At 45.7% G+C, this 9370-nt stretch overlaps 1 pseudogene; it reads right to left on the reverse strand.

Annotated features, from left to right (window-relative positions):
• Nucleotides 1-6933: 6933 nt before the first annotated feature.
• Nucleotides 6934-9154, reverse strand: LOC147977825 (uncharacterized; annotated as a pseudogene).
• Between the last annotated feature and the right edge of the window lie 216 nt (nucleotides 9155-9370).

The following is a 9370-nucleotide window of genomic DNA, read 5'->3' on the forward strand; positions in this document are numbered from 1 at the left end:
GGCCGCTGGCTGTGTGCTGGCGAGAAAACATTCATTTTGGTGGCTGGCTGTGTTGCCGGCGAGGACAACTATTCATTTTGGAGGCTAGCTGTGTTGCCGGCCGCTGGCTGATGGCGGCGATGGACGTGTAGGCCGCTGGCCTAAACTAGGGCTTGGCATTTGAAACGTTCTTTTGGTTTTTTAAATAGACACGGACAGAATGGGGCAAATGGATGCGGCCGCGCGCTGGGCGCACGGCCACTACATCCTAGGACACGCCCGGACACGACCCCAAATCCCACCCCAAACGGACAAAATCCGGATAAAGCGGACGTTCGTTTGGGGTCGTGCGGTGGAGTTGGCCTTACAAAATCAGTGGACATCAGAAGCAGCCTCAGTCGGTCAAGTTCAGTCATATTGTATAAGCGTTGCAGCACCTTGGAATTTCAGTCAGAGTTAGAGATATCAATTTCAGTCATACTAGCTCTCTAGGAATTCAGTGGACAGCAGTAACTACCGGTCAGTCTCAGGGGGCAACAAAATTCAGTCGTATAAAATACATTCAAATGATTTCTTTTGCTGTCACACGCATTCCGATTTAAATCAGAGGTAATTTCAGCCGTATAAAATACATTCAAATGACCTCAAAGTTCAGCAGAAAAATACAAGCCAAGAATGCAACCTCCTGCCGTGCGTGTTCCTGCAATTACGAGTGCGATTGTAGACAAGCTGCCTTCCAGTCTCGCATCTTCAGCACTAAACAGCCGCTATGAGGACGATGAGTCCTCTGGCTCATATGAACCACCACAAATTACTGGACAGCAGCAGCAACCTAGTCCCCAGGGGACTTTGCTCTCAGGGCAAGGAAAGTCCAGTCTTTGTCATCCGAATTTCTACAGAAATAATTTCAGACATGTAAACTTCAAATGACTTGTAGATCGAGAACAAATTGCGACATCATTCCGATATAATCTGTGTTATTTTCAGCCGTATAAATAACAGTCAAATGATTTGCATGTCCAGCATAAAACTACAAGCCAAGAATGCAACCCCCTGCCATACGTGTTCATGCAAATCGTATAAAACACGCTTGAGATGACTTGGAAACCCAGCAGAGAATTACAGCCATACGTGTTCCTGCAATTTGGAGTAAGAATGTAGACTTGCTGCCGTTCAATCCTGCATCTTTAGTGGTAAACATCCGTTGCAAGAACAATGAGTCCTCTGGCTCATATGGACAACTACAAATAACTGGACAGCAACAGCAAACCTCAGTCTCAGGGCAAAGAAAATCACGTCCAAATTTCTACAGCGTCCATTTCAGTCATGAAAACGATGAAATGACTTGTAAACCCAGACCGAAACAGTGCTTACCAAGGTTCTTTTTGATCCATGGATGCAGATTTTATTTTATTTGATCTGATCTGATTTTCAGCCGTGCAAACCACGTTTCAACTGAACTACTTCTTCCGTCGGTCCTGCCAACATGAACACATCAACTTTGCCCACCCTGCAATGATAATTTGTAAAAATTCTAGGGATGGCATGCTTTTCAAACCACGCGTCTAAGAAGCACACACAAACATACAAGTTTAGGTGATAATACTCGGGTAAGCTGAAACCCTCATTGCTCAACAGAAGAGCTGCCAAGCACAAGCACGTCGCAAAAACAAGAGACGGCGGAATCCAACTTCATATAATACTAGGGTAAGCTCAAATTCCCTGGATTAGGTATTCAAAAGCATCTTCCTACATTAGAGACTTGGCTAGATTAAGGCACGGTAGGTTGTTGTAGCCGTTTAGGTAACATATAAACACTGCCGACCACACTGATGCGACGCGACAAACCAAGTGACAACTAACAACCGCAGCAACCCTTTCTTCACCTGGAGAAAACAAAATCATCAATCTTATTAGTAGCCTAATACAGCAGAAACTAATAGTAGTAGCTAGGAGTATGTAACATTGTATGAACAAGTGATGCGTACAGACTCATGATTAGATAAGCAACATAAAGTAGAGCTATATCATATCCCCTCCAAGAAAGGAAGAGTCATATCATATTACTGGCTATATATATGACAAAAACATAAATCCTTTTCACACATTTTTTAGGTGATGAAGATGAATGAAGTGACTGATTACTGATGTCTGTAATTGGTTAATAGCAAAATGGGCTACTAATATGTTGCTTTAAACTTATGGATTATGAAAAAGTTAAAGCAAGGGAGAACTCTAGACATGCGACATTTGGATCATCTGTATATAATTTATAATCCAATATGAGTCGTTTCTTACTTAGCCTCACCACCATTTTAGTTGTTTCTCTGTGTTATTAGCATGTGCGAATCCTTACAACAGTACATCTAAACGGACAGTAGTTTGAGGCTGCATGCTACCCACATTGGCCACCACATATCTTCGAAAGAAAAAAATCAAACAGTCCAAATCTCGCAATTATATTCAGAAGATCTTACCCGTTAAACCGTTTCAGCACATCAAACCAGAGTCATCCTAACATTTCAGCTCCATCAGTTCCACCGGCAATGGTTGTGCCTAAAAGCATAAGAGCTCTAGCAATTAACAACAGTCCACAATAAGGACAAATGGATAAGAGAAGGCAACATGGGACTGTTAGAAAAGATGAGCTGAGAAATTTAACTTGAGCAAACTAATTCACCTATATAACTTATTTCTACTGATGTGCTCTAAGTCACACTTGACACTACCAATAGATGAACAAAACCACATCTGTTGTAAAATGCAAGGAACATTCATACAAGCAGCATACTTAGCTACCTCATAATTAATAATTTACACTACCAGAATCGTGATTAAGCCTGTGAGCCAACATATATTCCCGTCGGCCCCGCGTAGACTTCCAGGAAAATGTCATTTTACTGTGGGCCAGACACTGATCGACAGGTTTTTTCACCATATTCCTGTAAGTTCTGAGCAGGCGCACAGGAAAAGTATATCCCTGTGCGTCGCGGCCCACAGGAATCGCATTCGGCCCTTCGCGCCCGCGGGCTGCCGCTTCGCGCCATCGGGTTTTTATTGCGCGCGCATTTTTTCGGAGAGGCCCACCCTTTTGTCTATTTTCCTGTGTGTTTGGGCTCACAGAGTTAGGCCCAATACAAAAGGAGAGGGCAAACACGTACAGCCTCCATCCCCAATTCAGTTGTAGTCTCCAGAATCCTCTCGATCCCCAATCCAGTCCTGCGCTTCACCGCCGCCGCCACCATCGTCCGGTCCACAGCCGGAGCCGCCGCCACACCATCCTCCGGTCCACCGCCGCCGCCGCCACACCACCCTCCGGTCCACCGCCACCGCCACCACACCATCCTCCGGTCCACCGCCGCCGCCGCCACACCATCCGCAGGTCCACCGCCGTGGCAGCAGCTACACCATCCTCCCATCTACCGTCGCGGCTGCCTCCCCTCCCTGTGGAAGGCCGTCCTTCCACCTGCACCTTCCTCACCACTTGCGTAGTGCCGGTCTCTGCCTCGCCATCCGCCGGAGCACCAGCATCTGCCCCCCACCAAGCTCCCGTACTTGTCCCCCCATTCAGATTTACACGTCTTCACCTCCGGCTGCCTGTACTCCTCTACTCGCTGCCTCACAAGTCCCCATTCTCCATATCTCTGGTAATATATTACCTTCTTTTCCTAGATCTACGATTTGTTTGCTCTATTTCTTGTGTAGCGTACAAGCTTCGTTGGAACTAATTTAGGCACATCTGATTAGTATACGGTTGATTTGGATAAGTTCAAACACCAATTTTTATGGGTTCCAACACAAAACTAGTTGTACATGACCATGTACAGTTCTTTGGTGTGCAAGTTGATTTGGACAGATTAGTTTTGGTTGTTCTTAGACGTAAGTTGGAGCTTCTGTAGCAACATCAGTGAACAGCTAGCATGTAGCTTATGTACATGACCATCTAACTATTCATTTTTTCTAGGTTGTAGCTTCTGTGACACCTACCTGCTATTTATTTATTTATTTAAAGTGAATTTAAGATCTATAAATCCTAGAATAATCTTATCTTTTCATATTCCAGAAACATCAGTGAACAGCTAGGGGAGTTGGCTGGCCACCCTTTTCGACGCCGTAATTTCCCAGCTTGAACAAGTATATTGGTAATAGCTTTGAGCTCTTAAATTTATGTCTGAAACAATTGTCTTTTTGTGAATTGTTATTTGTGCTGCTGCCCTTTAGTATGCTATTATTTTTTCTGAAATAGCCCCATTTCTGTGAATTTTATTTCAGTATGAGTTCTTGGTTAAATAATGGAGAACCGTGATTGGATGTATAGTGGATGGGTGTTTGGTCAAGTCCCTTCTAATATATGGCTTGAAGAAACTGCACGATTTATAGACCGGGCCTTCTCTTCCGTAGCTGAAGGTGGTAAAATTAAGTGTCCATGCGCCAAATGTCGGAATTATTTTCCGCAAGAAAGGCACATTGTAGAGAAACACTTGTATAAACATGGGTATAAGCCAAATTACAAAACCTGGACAGAACATGGTGAGAGTTTTGTAGCTGCTGCTAATGGATCTGTCCCTTTAGTACATCAAGAGGGCTGTAATGAAACTGATCGAATGGACAATATGTTGGTTGACTTAGGTGGTAGCCATCTTCCACCGGTTACTGAGGAGCCAACCTCCTCTGCCAAGGCTTTTTATAGGATGGTCAGTAGTGCCGATGAATTGGTACATGAGAACACAAAACACTCACGTCTTTCTGCTGTAGCTCGTTTGCTGGCTATGAAATCACAATACAACATGTCCATTGCACATTTTGATGATACCTTAAAAATAATCCATGAACTTTTGCCTCCTGAATCTAATTTGTCCGAAGACTTCTACCAATCCAAGAAACTCTTAGAAGGTCTTGGGATGCCATATGTCAAAATAGATGTGTGCAAAAATAATTGCATGTTGTATTACAAAGATAACAAACATAAAGAGAAGTGTGACTTTTGTGGCACATCTCGTTACGAGGAAGGCCAAAAGAAAATCCCACGTAAAGTTTTGCGGTACCTCCCTCTAAAAGATAGATTGCAAAGGCGTGCTAATGAAGAAAATGCAGAACTCAGGCGTGCTAAGGAGATGCTACAGCAGAAAGTAGATATGCATGGGCAGCTCATAACTGTATGTACAAATTAACGCCCAAATTCTAAACCAATGGATCTCAACTTCTCAATTATCAACTCGAGTAACATTTCTTCCTTTTGCAGGCACTTTTCAAGGAGATAGGAAAAGAGTTGCCAGCGCATATACTGCATATACTAAGCCATGGAGCTGTTTCGCAACCAGAAGTAAGTGTATGAGAAACTTGAAGTTATCTATATCATATGGATGAATGTGTGATGTCCACTACTCAACTTGAGTTTGTGCATTCCTTCTGACCTGTCTACGCTGATGTAGCTGCAATATCAACATTATGTTGCATATGAGATTTTTTTTCATGTTTTATATCAAGATATTTGGCTGTTTGCATCTGTGAGCTTGTCTACTCTCATAAGATTCTTTAGCTGTTATGCCCAATTTTTTTTTCATGTTTTATATCAAGATATTTGGAACTTCAAAGTAGCCTGGACATGTAAATGAAAAGAAAATCCATTCTTGGTGCCAAGCATTAATCAATAAATGGAAATTATTTTGTTCTGTTGTCTCCACTTATTATCCAACAAAGTATTGTGTTTTTATTGTTCTAAATCAGATTAAATAACAATTTGGTTACTTGGGCTTGATTCAGGGGACAAATAACTCGTCTCAAGCCGGCTCACAAGCGGTTGATGGCAACAATGATGTCATGGAGTCGAGCGAGGAGAACGACACCACTGGGAATGTCGGTGATCAGATCGTTGACGCAGCAGCCAACCATGGCGGAAACTGATTGCTCAAACAACATGATAACATCAGACTGTAGGTGGTCTTCATACGCTCTTTTGTGGACTTGTGTATCCAGTATGGTTTAGGAATGAGAACTAACATCTGGTGGTAGTTGCAAGCCGGCGTATTTTGCTAGTATTGTTGTAGTTGGAAGGTCCTTTTGTGGATGGTACCATTGTAGCCTTGTAGTGTACTTTGTTGATCTATATGTATGGAACTAATGATGATATATGAAGTCTGATGTTGTCATATAAATCTATTCTCACATGGTCTCTGTGAAATAATGTAACATCTGTAGCATCTGGGTTAAGCACATTGCTTTTCCGGCAGGAATATGAAAAAAAAACATCATGATGCAACAGTGACGGCCAACGGCTGACAGGAATGCACGAACGTTGCAGCTTTCCTAGCACAAATTCCTGTCGGCTGAACCTACAGGTATAAGTTGGTAGGAATGCCTCCTAGTACAAATTTCCTGGCGGCCTTTCCTGACAGGTGGTTGACAGGAATATGTATTTTCCGGGAGGCATAAATCTGACAGAGCATTTCTTTCGTGTGAGCCAACCGTCAGGAATAACCGACAGCAATAATATTCCTGTGGGCCGACCGGCAGGCATATTGTTTCATTCCTGGCAGGCTATGGCTGTCGGTTGTTCCTGTTGGTTGGCCGACAGGAATTATATTCCTGACGGCCAGTTTTATTTTCCTGACGGCTGTTGGCCCACACGCTTAGTCGCGTTTCTGGTAGTAGCTTGAAGGCAAAAAAACATGACCTATAAATTTTCTCAAGTGAATTCATTCCTCATAGTGTCAACCAGACAAAATTATGCCAAAACAAACTCTAGAAATAAAAATGTCATTGGCTATTCTGTTTTAAATGAATGGATCCCAAGACAAGAAATGCAACTTATTTCTATGTGCTACAAACATAACAATCACCTACAGAAGGGGTCATGAACAAATGAGAAATCAAAATTATTTAAAGAAAGTATGAATTCAACAGAGATAATAATAATAGATAAACTAGCGCGCTCAAACTAGCGAGCTAAGTTAATCATTTGACATTTGATTTGGTACCTTCCAATACAAAAGACAAGCACATTGAAAACATAACATATATTAAAGTATTACGGCGATAAATGTGTCCATCTAGCAAAGGTAACATGTACAGAACATAACTAGATTGGGTTAGTCCTAAGTCGTAAGGTATAAAGACCAAGGATGAGCAATCACCTAGTGGATCGAAACTCGTGAAAGTATAGCAATGATCCCTAAAGCGGGATCCATTAAGTTTCCTGGCTTGCATTGACTTGGGCTGAACCATATAGACACCATCGCCGTACCTAGCTAACAAGATCACATTATTATCCTCATCATACCCCACAAGTTTGGGCCATGGATTTGTCTTGGTGATTTGAAGAAGTTTACGCCATGTAACGGTCTTCTGCAAAAACCATACGGGAATACCCTGACAATCGATCTTCCTCTGCCACATTAGAAGCTTAAGGCGAGACACCACAGCAAGACCAACGGCGCCATCATCTGCCTCAATGATATGAAGGTTACGCAAACCAATCATATTCATAATAGGAGGTCCCTTAGTCACGGTAAGATTCTGCATGTCCAAATCAAACTCAAGTATGGTGTCGCCATGTCTATGTAATGGCCAGTAAAGGACATTTACCAGCAAGGGTGCCACCGTCATCAAGAGAAGACCCATCATGTGGAGCCTCGGTAGAGATGAGACCGCCCCATGTGGCAGTCTCTGAGAAGTAAACGCAGGCAATGGGTTGCCCCTCTCTGTATATGGACACCAAGACCACCTTGAAGGGGTAGGAGTGGTAGGCGCCGTGCACATGTCCCTCGTCACTGGCAGCGCAGAGCACTGCCGCGCTGAAGTGGCGGTCCATGTACCAAGGTGGAATGGACATGCGGTGCTGCTTGCTGGTGATAGGATCATACATGACGATCTGGGGCCAGGCACTGAGGAGGACGCGGCCGTGGCGGGAATCAAGCACGTGGCTGTAGCGTTGTCCAAGATCGAGGCTCCCAGGTAGGATGCGGTCCGGAGCAGGGGCCATGACGGGGGTGAACATGAGCTGCTGGTCGCCACGCTGGAAGAAGCCGAGGAGGGGCGGCTTGCGGTGGCGTGCATAGAACCTGCGGAGGAACTTGGGATCAACGACGATGCCTCGCCACGGCTTGCAGACGGCGGATGCGCGGAAGAGTGAGTGCAGGTCCAGGGGGAGGCGGAGCAGGATCTCCCTCAGGAGGTCATCGACTTGAAGCGGGGAGGCGGGCGGCTCCGGCGAGGTGCCGTCGCCCACCTCGCTCGCGTGAGTCTATGGGCGGGGGCGCTTTTTTTTTAAACATAGACGTTAGGGACGTCCGGCTTTAAATTAATAAAGCCCACAACATAGGCACCGTATGACAACCACATGACCAACACACGGTACCAAACAAAAGACGAGCAGGTCTAGGAAAACTGCAGCCGGAGGAGGAATAAAGTACGTTACAAGGCACGGCCGGCCTAGCGAAACGAGCCCGCAGGCTCGGCTGAAACTACAACCAAAAGGGGCTGCCCATCCCTATGCGACAGCAGACGGCGCGGACGACGGCGCGCGGGACTCGGTGTAAACTAAGCGAAGACGGCAAAGAGCTTGGCGATGAAGATCAGAGTCCTGTTGTCTGCCCAGCGGTGCCCATTGCTGCAAGAAAACGATGCATTTGAAAATAACGTCAGCGGGATGCGAGGGAAATACGCCCTCAATAGTAAACTTGTTACGAATATGCCAGATAGCCCATAACATGGCCGCCGCACACGTCCACATGACCCGACGAGCCGGGCCATGAACCAATGACAAAGAAGACACTAGCGCGGCTCGGGAGCGGGGATCCCAATCCACCCCCGCGGCCTCACGGACCGCGCTCCAGGAAAAGCGTGCCAAAGAGCACCGGAAGAAAGCGTGGTCAGCATCTTCCGGAACCCCACACAGAGCACAAGGGCCGGAGGCGGGGCCGTTGCGCTTGGCAAGGTTGATAGAGGTAGGAAGGCGATCTTGGCGAAGTTGCCAGAGGAAGACCTTGATCTTGAGAGGGATTTTGGCCTTCCAAAGCCCCTTGGCAGCCGAAGGGACCTGGCCGCGGGTAAGTTCTCTGTATAGGGAATTGACAGTGAATTTGCCAGAGCCCGAAAGTCTCCAAGAGACCGTGTCCGCGGAGTCCGACAGGCGAACATCGGCGATCAGATCCCGGAGGCGGTCCCACTCCGCCATTTCCGTCCCCGATAATTCCCTTCTGAAGTTGATATAGGGTGGGGAGGAGCTAAGAGCCGAAGCAACCAGTTGGTTGGGCTCGACTGCAATGGAGTAGAGTTGGCGAAACTCCGACCATAGGGGTTGGTGGCCAATCCAAAGGTCTAGCTAAAACCTCGTGGAGCGCCCGTTGTTAACCCCAAATTTCGCGCCCCTGGCGAAGAAGGGTTTTAGGGC

Source organism: Triticum urartu, chromosome 3A (genome assembly GCF_056163025.1).
Source record: "Triticum urartu cultivar PI428250 chromosome 3A, HENAU_Tu73, whole genome shotgun sequence".
Taxonomy (NCBI): Eukaryota; Viridiplantae; Streptophyta; class Magnoliopsida; order Poales; family Poaceae; genus Triticum; species Triticum urartu.